We start from the raw sequence: 14,757 nt of genomic DNA, 5'->3' as shown, positions 1-14,757 counted from the left end.
TTGTGCCAGGTATTTTTTCATTTGATACTTATCTAAATTAATTTATAAATAGTGCATGAAAATGGTCATAATAATTATGTAATGTTTATGTTCATTCAATTACTAGGTAAGTACCAAGTTAAAGATATGAACGTGTATATTGAGCCCCTAGTTGACGAGTTGTTAAAGTTATGGAATGGAATCACTATGTAAGATATCTCTAGATCAATAGGATAAAGATAATTTCAATTCCATGCAATGCTTGTATGGACAATACATGATGCCCCTGGGCTAACTTATTTTTGTGGTATCCTATATTGTTAAGGTCACATATTTTTGGTCTGTTATAGTACTTACACATGATAATTGTACATGATCTTTTAGGTCTTCAGACAAAGGGAAAATTCACATGTCCAGTTTGTGGTCCGAAGATGAAATCTTGTCATTCAAGAAGTTTAGGAAAGTAGGTGTTTGATGAGTTTAGGCACTTTCTCCATAATAATCATAAGTATCGAATTGCTGAAAAACTTCTTTTTAATGGGAAAGAAGAGACAACATCAAGACCATGAAGAAAATGTACTGCCCAGTAAAATATTGAAGAAAAAAGTAGCATTCTTCTGGGCCTCAATACTAATGTGATCATTGCTTGGAACAACCTTTAGCATTTTCTAAAGCTTGTTAATTACTTCTACAATCTCCATAGGATGCATATCCGATTGTTTCCTTGGATCAATTTTGAATGTATTCTGGGCATTCCAAATGAGCCTTTTTAGATTTACAAGCATTGGCCATGAGTTATCACCACTAGGAGCAATGTTTGTGCCTAACTGTCATCTATCTAACTCTAGTTTCTACAATTCTGCATCAAAAACATTTTGGAACTCCCTGACGGTTTTCAAATCATCTACATGTTCTAGTAACATGTAGCTAGGATTCTAGTTTTCTTGATCAATTTCATATCTATAAACATTTTCAAATTCTTTATTTTTCATCTTCAGAGAATCAAGTTTTTATGACTCAATCCAAATTACATCCATGCATCCTCACCATAGAAGAACTTGATGACATCACTAAGTGAATTCCTAATAGTCCCACCATATTTAACAATGATGTCTTCCATAGCTTTCACAAGATGACACTGTATATACCCTGTTTCTGATGTTTTCACTGCAGTATCTATCAAGCCTTCACATCCTCCCATTGCATGGAAAAAGAAATCCTGAGGATTCAAACCACGCACATAGGAATTCTCCACAAATCCTTGACTTTTTGGACCTTTATCATCCTTTATAAAATGTGGTAGAGTTCTTCCATCAAATCCATAAGGAATTTGCTTCCCTTCTACATTTTGCTGTCCCACATAAGCAATCATTTGAGATATGTTAATGAAACTTCCTTTAGACCCAAGAGTAACCATTGCCTTCAAATTGTTACTCTCAAATAAACTTTTTTGTGCACTGTTTCCTGCATCAGCACAAGCCTTATTTAACACCTGAAAAGGAAAATAGAAGACACATAGGTATGAGGCATGGAATTAAGTAAAAATTTGATATACTATATATGTAGATTTAACAAAAATGTTATGTTTCTTTAATTTGCTTCAATTTTAATGTTGAATATGTTATAAGTTCCTAAGTTGCTACTATTTTTCAAATGAGCTATATTTTCAACATTTATCATAAGTTTGTAAATTGATTCAATTTTAAATGTTTAAAAGAAATGTATTTCTAAAAATTGTAACTTCGATGAACTATGATTCAAGTTGTGATTTTTAATGGAAATTGTTTATATCTAACTAATTCAAGATACCTAATTTACTCTATTTTCAAAGGACTCCATCATTGTTCGACTAGGTCCTGCCTCCAATTATTTGTCCTAAGCAACCTTAATAATTTGCTTGACTTCATTCTTTGCTTTCAAAATCATTTCATTGATGACATTTATAGTTGTAGCATTAACAATTATGTCTCTTATACCAATACCGAAACCTTTTTGTAGGAACCAGTAGTTTACAAGCCATTGTGTGTGACTTAAAAACTTACGAGCAACATTTGGACCAACTTCCTCCTTGCAAAATGAAAACATATAAGTGTAGCCATGGTATACATCTAGAACAACAAGTCTCAAACTATAATTATATATTTTTAGAATTATTCCATAATCTTATATTTTATTTTTGCTTTGGGTGAGATTGTGTGTGAGTTTAACAACATCAACATTTTGAATCATTCTCAATGATCCATCATCAAGATGAGAGAGGTTAGAAATGTTGATGTTGTTAAACTCACACACAATCTCACCCAGAAGCAGAAATAGAATATGATGGATTGTGGAAATTTGTTACAATTAATCTTATATTTCTCAGCATTACTATAGTATTGATAGTCTTATATTGCTTGGCATTACTTATGTTACATGTGTGTGTACTTCTGTAGCTCTCTTATCCTAATGATGGATCATTGAGTATGATCCAAAACATTGATGCTATTAAACTCACACACAATCTCACCCAGAAGCAGAAATAGAATATCATGGATTATGGAAATCTATTACAAATAATCTTATATTTCTCAACATTACTATAGTATTGATAGTCTTATATTGCTTGGTATTACTTATGTTATGTGTGTGTACTTCTGCAATGTGCACATCATCACAAGGTTGTACATGTTCTATCATGCAGTAGTAGTTTTTTCTCCTTAAGTTTTTTTAGAGTTTCTCCTGAAAGGAAAATAAAAATCTTGTCTAGTGTCTTTGCTTTATCCCTTGATGTGCTAGCCTACTAAGCCTAGTTATTCTAGGATAACAAATCCATGAAATTTGTATCCTAACTAAATAACACATAGCTGGAATATATTTGTAATTGTTGTTGAAAACTAAAAAAGTTAAGAAGGTGTCACTAATTCACTAATATGTGTTCCTTTATAACAACTTCTATTTGCATTTCATTATCTACGTATCTCTATCAAATGGATTTCTATTTCTTGCAACTTAGTAGTTTCTTGCTCAAATATCTTGATTTTCTTTTACAGTACCTATTTCACTTTTCCTTAAGGATGGCCACCATTAATGAACACATCTTCTCTTTTGTTTCTGATGGCTTAGCAATTTTTCCCATTGAAGGATCCAAGTATGAGTATATGATCTGACCTTAATCACAAATATGGGTTTAGGATAGCTTTTTAACAATTTAAATGAAATAAAAATAAAATTCCATACATCCTTTGATGTAATTTTTCTTTTCAACTAGTCTTAATTTAAAATGAAAATACTATGAGAATTTCTTGACACCGTGAAATAAAACAATAAAGAAAACTTTGGAAGGCATAGATTTCTTCTTATTATGCACACATTTTGAAAACCAAAGAACATAAGAACACAAAAGTTTTTGATTAAGGAAAATAGGTTTTAACGGGGCCTTGAAACGCTTACATAACATAAAACAGACAAAAAGGAACACTTAAAGTAATAGAAAAAACTAAAAGAAATCAACTGAAACATCCCCCCATAAAAAGGAATAAACCAGTAAAAAGCTGAGAGCAGGACAAAAAACTAGGGCTAGCCAAAAGAAAAAAACTAGGATACTCAAGTGATTTTTCTTTGAATTTTTGCTGCATTGATTTCCAACTCTGACAATCTACCAGCCCCCTCCTTCATGTCTGAGAGATCATGGTTAGGTTTCAAGATATCCTTCTTCTTCATGCTAGATCTAGTCCACTTGAAAGGTGTCTTGTCCTTGGGACTATGGGAAGCAGGGTCCTCCTCCTTACTGGTTCTATTCTCCTCTACTTTGTTAATGAGTAGCTTAATATTCTCATTAGCCTCTTTGAGAATATTATAGCTTTGCTCCACAATAATATGCATTGAGCTCTCCATCGTTTGGACCCTATTCTTCACATCCTCCACTCTGTTTCCATGCCTCTTTCTTCCTCTGTTATCCTATTATTCAAGCTATAGTTATCCCTCTCCAAGGTGCTCACTCTATATTTGAGCTCTTGGATTTCATGAAAAAACCATTTAGTGGTGTGGAAGTTGTCCACCACACTGTTTTTGGCATTGTTGAGGACATCCATTTGAGGATTTTCCTTAGTGGTGTCGCTAAAAATCACAAGGACTAGGTTGATCAATTCTTCCATTTGGATTTTGCTTGCCTCATTCTCTTTGACCAGAGTTTTGATTAATTCTCTATTTATCCCCATTTTAGTAGTAAAAGTAGAGTCAAGATTTCTCCACACCACATTCCTATCCTTGCCTATAATTGAGCATCTATATTTGCTAGTTCCAAATTCCTCATATCCCTGCTCCTACTAAACCCTTTCACTCTTATTAAAGTCCCTTTCCATCCCCTCCTTCCCCATTCCCTATTTTTCCTCCTTGGACTTAGAGCTTTTCCTTCTTTTCTAGCCCTAGGAGGTCCTGACCTCATCCTCTTTTTGCTAGTTGGCATTTTGATGGTGATGTTTCTCTTTCCCCTCTTCCTCTCTATGCCCTCCCCTTCTCTAAGATCCTCCTCACCTTCAGCACTATCTTCCCCCATATCCATGCCTTCAACCCTTTCATTATAGTCCCTGTCCAAGGAGGTGTCAAGGCCCTGTTGAGGTTTAGTAAAAGCTTTTTTCTTCTTCCTTTCCATTTGGATGATTTTTTTACTAGAGCCGTGCTATGGGGGATCATCCTTCTTTAAGTCCGTGTGCATCTCAAGGCTATCCTTAGTATTAGAAGGCATATAGTCCTCTCCTAGTCCCCTCTACCCTTCTTGCCCTCCTTCTTATACTTACTTATTTCCCCCATAAACCTAGCCTTAACAAATTCATAGATTAATAGCAAAAGCCCCTCATGGAGCACCAGGTTGCTAGTATGCTTCTCCTTATAATGATTAATATTCTCATTCATAGAAGAGTAGAGGTAGAAGTGAATATAAATCTTTGCCCCATACCTGAAGTGGTTGTGAAGCACAAAATGATGGGTGCAAATGTGGTCAAATCTAGTGTTGATAGAGATGTATTTGATGATAACCCATAACATGAACCTCCATAGTGGCTTGATGGATCTTAGAAGATAGTAAGTTCCTTTCTTCACCAATGCCTTTTTTCCCTCTAGATCCTTGATGAATACCACCATCGCTTGCCCCAAAATCTTTCTATCTCTATAGAATTTCTTCCCCATGATGGGAATGTCGGTCATAGTATAGATGACATCCTCTGTCACCATGAAATCCACCCTATCAATTTTGACAATTCCCTCATTCCAGGTCTTTACTATACTCTTGGTAATGAAGGGTTTCCAACCATGGAGCCTTTCGATAAAATTCATGATTTCCCCTTTTTTCAGAATGATCCACACCTTGGAGCATCTGTGCCACTTCTGTGCTTCTGATCTAGTTTCCTCTTGTGTCTTTCCCCTACCATGATGTCTTCCTCTATGCAAGTTTTATTTCTAGTATAGATGCCCTTCGAAGCTGGAATATCTTTGGTGCTCCTCATTTTCTTGGAACTTCTTTTCACCTTGTAAACTTTCTACCCAAAATCGATCCCTGAAGTAAGTTGATAGATATTGTTGATGTGAGAAGTACAAGTGTCATCATACTTACACATCACATTTATGCACATTCCCTATAACTCATTAACAATCATGATAAATCTACACATCATATTTTTGACCATTCCTTGTAACTCATAAGCTATCATAATGGAATTTTTATGATACCCAATCTACCTAGGATCCTTTCCCTTTCAATTGACTCATTAATATCTGACACGAAATTATAACCATCCATCTACTTAGCCACTTCATGGTACTTGACTGCCCAATTAACCAACCTGTCTGCCACTTGATTGGCTTCCCGATACTCATGAGCCACATAGGTTTTTTTGAAGGTCTTGAGATATTGAATGCATTCATCTATGATTTTTGTAGTCTTCCATGTTGGCTTGTTCTTCTCATCAAGGAAATCTATAATATTTTTAAAATCTCCTTCCAGCTAGAGATATTTAACTCCCATTTCTCTTGCCAGTTTGATAGTTTGATGAGCCATAATTGCCTCTGCATAATGATTAGTTTTTATTCCAAGGGGTGCAAAAACCACAACAATCCCCTTACCAGAAGCATTTTTGATGATGCCTCCCACCCCAACCTTTCCTGGGTTGCCTTTGGCCGCTCCATCAAAATTACCTTTATGCCATCCCTTAGGCGAAAGAGTCCATCTGCAACCATCCCTCTTGTTTTTGTCCTTTCCCTTTGTGTAGAGAGAGGGAATGTGGCCTTTGATTTTGGTGTAGTTTTCAATCAAAGAATTAAGGCATTTGTGGAAGACAATGTCTTCCTTTGTTTCCTTTTCCCTAAAAATTCTATTGTTCCACTCTTTCCAAACCCCCCAACACACATGGGTAAGCTCCAATTCCACATAACCATGGTATCACACCCTAATAGCCCATGGTGCCATTGTTCAAAGAGCCCCAAAATGTTGGAAGGGAAGCACTAGGACATGTTAAAAAAAGACAGGAAAAGAGTCCAGATAGTTTTGATGAAATAATAATAGATAAATATATGCTCAACACTCTCATAGTGATTTTTGTATAGAATGCATCTGTTGGTCATCGTATTTCCCCTCTTGGTGCGGTTGTCCACCGTAAGAATGTGGTTTTGGAGCATAATCCAAAAAAAAATGTTAATTTTAGGGATGAGCCTCGGAAACCAGGCTTTGGTCCAAATAGAGGCAAGGCCTAAGTTTTGCAAAGTCTCATAGCCAAAGGCCTTAGTGTAAATACCATTCATAGTCTCCCTCCAAATAGTGGAATCTTTATTAAGGGATAAGGAAACATGCCTGACCATGTCCATCAATGGCTTGAGCTCCGAGGACATCTTAGCTAGATCTATTCACTCATTATGGATCATGTAGTCACTCACCCTGCTCCCATATCTTTCCATACAAACATTAGCCCATCTGTTAAAAGGATCTATGTCCCATAAAGGCCTAGAACTAAGCCAATCATCATGCCAAAAATTGACATCTTCACCATTTCCCAGTTTCTATTTGGCTTTCTCAAAAGCTAAGCTCTTCATTCTCAAAAAGCCATTCCAAATGCTAGAGCCCCTAGGGTCAAGATCCTTACTAATGAAATATCTAAGATTGAGGTCAGTAGCAGACTTTAGGTTCAAAATATCTCTCCATTCCCCATTGGTTTTGAAAAGTCTCTAAATCTATTTCTCTTGTAGGGCACAATTGAACTATTTCAACTTTCTAATCCCCAATCCCCATTGCTTCTTTGATCTGCAGATGTTCTCCTAAGCCACCAAAGGATATTTCTTGTTCTCATATGTGCCATACCACATGAAATTCCTCTGAATAGCTTCTAGATGATCAACGACCTTAGAAGGGATAGAGAAGAGACTAAGAGCATAAGTAGGTAAATTCTGCAAGGTGGATTTAATCAGCATCACTTTGCCAACTTGACTTAGAGTGATGCCTTTCCATCCTACCAACTTCATATTAAATTTGTCAATGAGATTGTCCCAAAAACTATCAAGAGGTTTGGTCCCCAAGGGGAGGCTCAAAAAAATGGAAAGAGGGACACCAACATAACAACCCAAAATGCTAATAATTTTCCTCTATTTTCCCAATAGGGTGTTGAAAAAGAACACTGAACTCTAGTCCCAGTTGATGAGTTGCCCAGATGCCTTGTAATAAGTATTGATGATGCTTTTCACAATCCTAGCTTCTCTCACTAAGGCCTCACCCCCCAAGATGGTATCATCATCAAGTTGTTGATAGGTAAAAACTAAGGGACTAGAGGAAGGTTTTAGGCCCACTAAGTCCCCTTTGCTCCTTTTGAAGTGTATGAGCCTACCTAGACCTTCATCTAAGATTATGAAAAGGATACAAGAGAGAGGATCTCCCTGCCAAAGTCTCCTAGAGGAATTGAAGAAATCAGAGGGGGTCCCATTAACCATGATCACAAAGGAAGGGATGAAAACCAATTGAGAGATAATCTTTCTCACTCAGGCCAAGAATTTTTTCCAAGAACCCACAGTCCACCCTGTTATAGGCCTTAGATAGATCAACTTTAAGAAGAAAACCCTCTTGTTTACCAACTTCACGAGAATGAATCACTTCAGTGAACCTGAATGATGGAGTCAAGGATTTGTCTACCAAGGACAAAACTCGATTACTAAGGTGCAATAATCCCTGAAAGTAGTTTGATAACTCTATTAGTTAAGACCTTCACAAAGATCTTATATAAGGAGTTATAGAGGCTAATTAGTCTGAAAGATTCAAAAGAATCCACACTAGTGACTTTAGGGATTAATGCCAAAAAAGTAGTATTAATTTCTATAAGTAGGTTCCTCGCACCAAAAAATTCCTAAACAATTTTGACAAGATCATAATGAATAATTTCCCAATACATCTAGAAGAAAAAAGTGGGGAAACCATCAAGGCCTTCTCAGCTGGCAAAGCAAAAATTGCCTGTTTAATTTCTTCTAACTTTGGGATAGCCACTAAAGGTTGATTATGAGCATCACTGATTACATTGGGGATGGTGTTAAGAATAACATTTTGGTCCTCTTCTTCCAAGTTAAGGTCTTTAGTTAGAATAGAAGAGAAGTACTTGATATCTTCCTCCACTATCTCATTATCTTCCTTGATAGTGTCATTCCCCTTTTCAATCTCACAAATTCTATTAGTAGCCCTATGTTTCATAGTGGAGAGGTGGAAGAGTCTTGATTTTTTGTCCCCTTCCTTGTGCTAGACCAACCTAGACCTCTACCTCCAAAACATTTCCTCTTTCCCCACAATGTTGTGAAGCTCAACTAGGCTATCCTTCTTAGAATTCATCTTAATATCATCATAACCCTAGGTTTGAATCTCTTCATGCACCTTAGCAAGTTCCTCCAAAATCCGTTGTTTAGATTGTAAAATATTGCCAATGTCCATTTTGTTCCATTTTAAAATCTTTAACTTAATGAAAATGAGTTTCTTGGCTACCTTGTACATGGTAGTACCATCAACCTCTATACCCCACCACTCCTTAATTTTGTCAAATAGGCTAGGGTACGTAGACCACATCTTCTCAAATCTAAAGGGAAAAGTCTTCTTTTTGTTAACTCTATCAAGGGTAAGAGAGATTGGGGAATGATCTGATCTAAGACACACCATAGACAAAAGCTTGCACTGAAAATGTCTCATCCATTCCAAAGTTATGAGGGCCCTATCCAATCTCACCTAGATAGAATCTGTAAATTTTTCCTATTGGACCAGGTAAATTTGCTTCCCCCGAGATCAACATCTAGAAGGGCCAAGCCCCTTATCATGTCAGCCAAATTTTGCCTACTATCCACATTAGGCAGGAGCGCACCTAACTTCTCTGAGGCCAAGAGAGGGGTATTGAAATCCCCCATAATAGTTCCCTTTGGTTCACTCATCTAGGCCACCAAATCATAAATTTTTTTCCAATTTTTTTTTTTTTTGATATTCTTTGTATTAGGGGCATAGATGGTCATAAGAAACCAACTAACCTGAGCCTTAGGATTAAAAAATTGCATGAGAAAAATATTACCTTTGTCGAAATGATGTTAGCTTCAAAGGCTTCCTTCTAGATTATTAACAGGCCACCTGATGCCTTGTCAAAGTTAGTGGTCGTGTTCTTCATTCCTTTACTAAAAAAAATCTTTTCAACTTTCTTCTTCTTCAATTTAGTTTCCTATATTAAAAATTAATTAGGCCTATGATCCCTAATCATATTCCTAACAATTTCTTGTTTGTGGATTCCATTGAGTCCACAAATGTTCCTGGAAATGATCTTCATGCTTTATTTTGGTTGCATGTTTCCTAGATGGTTCTTTGGGTTCCATCCAGAATATTCCTCCTTGTTTCTTCCTTTCTAATTTGATTCTTGTTCTTCCTACCTGGAGTACTAGATTTGTTTCTAGTATCATCTTTTACCCTACTCCTCATGGCTATAGGAAAGACTAGTGAGGGGTCCCTACTATTTTTCTTTTTCTTATGCTTGATTGATATCTATGGTCCTTCATTTGCTTCCTTATAGCTATCAAAGAGAGCCTCCATCCAAGAAAGGTGGCTAGGAGTGGTGGCCGAAACCCTCTCTAGGAATCGATTGACCATCGAAGGGGAAACCCCTTTACTTATGCTAAAGTTGGATTCCTGTGCAAGAGGTTGTTTTAGCACCTCCACAAGAGCCCCATCCTGAGAGTTTGGAACACAAGATGGTTCAATGGTATCCACCACTATGGTTTCCTCATTGGTATTCTTCTCTATGATCATTGCATCCTCTATATTTCTAGCCACAATATCCCCTCCTCCCACCTATGAGATGGTTTTGGGACTTGACTCAACATCTATCAAGACCTTGTTGCTATTTGTCAGTGAAACCTTGTGCTGTGCCTCCTCAACAAAATCTTTGTTTCCTTCCAAAGTGTTATCTTCCAGGGGGGGTTCCATCTTGTCACTTTCTCCAAGATCTTCCTCCCCCAGGGGCCTTTCCTTATATAGCTTTCTCCTTCCACACCTTTCTAGGTGCTTTAACTTGGTTCAGTTATTTGGGTTGGTTATCCTTGCTCTTCACTTTTTTATTTTGAGTTTTTCAAACCTTTTCCTTCTCTCTTAATATCGGGAAAGCCTTTGCTTTATGTCCTACCTTTTTGCAATAGAAGCAAGCAAAGGAAATATTCTCATAATCAATCTATTGCACCCGTCTTCCCAGATGAGATTGAAACTTGATCACTTGAGGCATATTCTAGCCTTCAACCAGTCTAATGCAGATTTTAGCATACATGAGTCTTTTCTTGGCTACAGTGATAGGATCAATAGAGAGTAGTTCTCCAAACATGTTAGTGATGCCATCAAAAATATCTTCATGCTAATATTCTAAGGAAAGCTCTGATAGTCTAATCCATACTGGAGCCTGGGTTAGGAAATCATTGTTGAGGTTGAGGTTGGAAGTCTATTTTTGTAGAATAAGAGTAGACTTCCCTATCAAACAATTGCCAGCACAAAGAATCCTGGAGTAATCTTCTGGGTAGGAGAACTCAAAAGACATAAAGCCTTTTTCCATAGCCATTACTTCAACTTGGCCTTTCAACTCCCATTTGTTTCTAGAAAAAATTCATACCAGATCAATATTTGGTCAGGGGCCAATGAACTTACCCACCAGGGTGGTAGCCATGCCCAGAATATTATGATCTATAATCTTTGTGGGAACTTCTAAGGCGCAAATCCCCTTTTCCTTATTAGATTGATCAATGATCTTAGGGAAGGAGGATTTACCTGATGGTCTGACTCCAAATATATTGGTCCATTGCCCCTAGGCCCTCGGGGCCCCTCCTCCCGAAGTCCTTAATTTTGGAATAGATATAACCTTTTCTCCTGGGTTGGTTATAGGGTACCTAGGTCCCCATAGCCTTTCAACATTATGATGAAGTCCACCTCTTGAATGTTTAAGATATTTGGCAAATAAATATAGGCTTTTAATTTTTTATGTTCACTTAGACAAATAAGGTTGAATAAAAAAAATTGAACATTATTTTATGGTAGTTTACAATGTAATATGCATGAGTTTAATGTAATGTTGTTTACAATGTGTTATAGATTGGAACATAAAATGTGATCAGATTGTGCAACATAGAAACAAGTGTGACAATGAATGGAAAGTTTCCTGATCCCACTATATATGTTCATGAAGGTGATAATCTTGTCATTGATGTGAACAAAGATGGGACCTATATTATGACTCTTCATTGGTAATTATAAAATAATATGCTCCAAGTTATACTACCCATGCCCTCATTATTTTTATTTTTATGAACATTAGATAGATCTCTTGTTGAGATTTAATTATTTGTGATTATTGCAGGCATGGGGTGAAGCAGTTGAAATCATGCTAGGCAGATGGACCTTCCTACATAACACAATGTCCCATTACACTAGGGAACAAGTTTACATACAACTTTACAATCATATAACAAGAAGGGACATTGTGGTGGCATGCACATATTACATACTTGAGCCTTATTTAATCCATAAAGAAAATTGATCTATAGTATCAATTTGGGGGCCTCATTTCCCATGATATTATTACCTTAGGCCTACAATCTATGAACACAATAATCTAGTGAAGATGTGCATATCTTGCAAACACATCAGTCTAGTGGGGACACATGACCTATGAACTCTATATTTTGATGAAGGTTTGTGACTAATATAGCAATGTTATGACTTGACCATTGTAATGCATCTTTGTCAACAAGATGAGCTCTTATTGCAATCAAATGAAAGCCTACAACTTATGAGCACAATAGTCCCATGCAGACACCTCTCTTGTAGATACGTTAGCCCAATGATGACACTTGACCTATGAATGCAATGATCCAATGAGAGTTTGAATTTTGGCAATTGTCACAACAATGATTCCATGAAGATGCATATCTAGTAAAAATATTCGCACAATGGAGAAACATGACCTCTAAATGTAGTGGTCCAACACAAATTTGAATTGATGAAAGACAAAACAATATTGAAAAATTGGTCAAAGGGAAGTTGTTGACAAATTGATTTGTTTTTAATCAAAGGGAAATCATTGGCAAATTGATATATTATTAATAACTGACTACAGCTATCAAATGTATGTAGACGTCTCTTGAGTCAAATTTAGTCCAAGAAGCTTTCAACTCTAATTTATCTAATAGGTGTGGAAAGTGCTTTTGAATTCAATTATATGAAATCCTTTGAGCCTTTTGAGAATGTCGTGTTATCTTCAACGCATGTCAAGTTATTGCATTTATACTGAAACCTTGCTGTCATGGAAAATCTTCATTTGCATCCTCATGGTGGTTGATTCTTTAAAGGGCCTCCCTAAGAAGATCAAACTTGATGCCCCTAATGGTTTGTGGATTCAGACTCTACTCTTAAGGATTCATCTATGGTTGTTGATGGTGCTAATAGCTCTATTCCATCTATCTAGGCTTGCACAATAGAAACTCCCCTACTTGCTTGCACAAACATCCCAAGTGCTAGAAACAAGCTACCCTTAACATCACTTTCTAGATCACTATAATGACACACTGGAATGATAACTACTATCAAACTACACTCCCAAATTTGTGCCAATGGAGTCAGAAAGAAAAGAAACTTTAGGGAGCCACACATAACAAATAGGCTACTGCTTCATTCTGCTCTTATAGATCTGATGTCATTGATTTCATTTGGAATTCAAGACTACATTCATCCTTTGCTCACACAAGCAATGGCTATGTTTGATGGCCATAGGGAGCTTCCAATAATAAAAGCTCCCTCGTCACTCGTGATAAGTAGCCCAACTGCTAGACTATGGCTCACCCTTCAGATCACTTTTTAGGCAACCACACCGACATGTTAGAATGGCAACCACTGTTGAACCATTCTACAAATTATGCCAATGAAGTTTCATAGAGATGACTTTGGGGAGCCCTCACATAACAATAGGGATGCTTCACACCCCTCCAATAGAAAGGATACTAATGCCAATATTCAAAATCTGGAAAGCAACCACCTAATGCTAGATGAGGGCTCACCATTAGATCAACTCCAAAATTGCTGAACATACATGCTATAGAATGAGAACCACTACTGAGCCTCTTCCAAAATTGCCCTGGTTGAGTGATCAAAGAAGATGATCTAAGAGAGCATCCACGGGTAGGAATTCATTGGGGAATTCATGCACATAGAAAATTTCTATACTAGCTATGTAGCATATTGATGGTAATCAATATCCATTGCAACCCACTATATATTTTTTAAAACAAATCAGATTGGTCAAAATTTTGACCAATCTTGAAGCTTTTCCACCAAGAATTGGTCAAAATTTTGACCAACGCTTTGGTCATGACCATGGCATCCTAGTTGTGGGATAGATTAGAATTGGTCCAAATTTTGACCAATTCTTGAAAGATTTCCACCAAGATTTGGTCAAAATTTTGACCAACCCTTTGGTCCTAGTCATGGGATGGACCAGAATTGGTCAAAATTTTGACCAATTCTTGAAAGTTTTCAACCAATATTTGGTTAGAATTTTGACCAACCCTTTGGTTGTGACCATGACATCCTGGTTGTGGGATGGATCAGAATTGGTCAAAATTTCAACCAATTCTTGAAAGTTTTCCACCAAGATTTGGTCAAAATTTCAACCAATAATGAAAAATTAGGCTCAGCCAAAATGCAATATTTTTGACCAAATCTTTGGTCAAAATTTTAACCAATTTGAGGTTTGGTCAAAATTTCAATGATAAAAATTGTGATGTACTACTTCGTCGTCATTTTGACCAACATGGGTCAAAATTTTAACCAAAATTTGTCAAAAATTGGGTCAAAATTTACTAGTGGTACCTTTCTTTAGTTGAACTCAGTTTAGGGTATGAACTATTGTGTTGATTGCCTATTTCCAATATTTGATTACATCATTTTTCTCTATCATCAATGTTCTTGCACAATCCATGATTGATCTATTTTTTCTTTCTACTATGCCATTCTGTTGAGGTGTACCAAGTGTGGATACTTTATCCTTTGATCTATCTTTCATTGCATAACTCATTGAATTCATTAGAGATGAATTCACCTCCTCTATATGGCCTTAGGCATTTTAGATTCTTTCTTGATTCTTTTTCAACTCTAGCCAGATACCACTTGAATTTTTAAAAAGCTTTAGATTTGTCTTTTAGGAACATCAATGTCATTATCCTATAATAATGATCAACAAAAAAAATAAAATATTTGTCTCCGCTATAGCTCTC

At 36.5% G+C, this 14,757-nt stretch overlaps 1 pseudogene; it reads right to left on the bottom strand.

Moving 5' to 3' along the window:
- Positions 1–536: 536 nt before the first annotated feature.
- The window catches only part of LOC149528622 (DNA-directed RNA polymerase II subunit RPB1 pseudogene), a 157,152-nt pseudogene continuing 142,931 nt past the window's right edge, over positions 537–14,757 (bottom strand).

This window comes from Cupressus sempervirens, chromosome 11, assembly GCF_028749045.1.
Source record: "Cupressus sempervirens isolate cs-2001-9-10 chromosome 11, ASM2874904v1, whole genome shotgun sequence".
In the NCBI taxonomy this organism is placed as follows: Eukaryota; Viridiplantae; Streptophyta; class Pinopsida; order Cupressales; family Cupressaceae; genus Cupressus; species Cupressus sempervirens.
The sequence above is the reverse complement of the archived record's forward strand: the minus strand, read 5'-3'. Positions and strand labels throughout refer to the sequence as shown.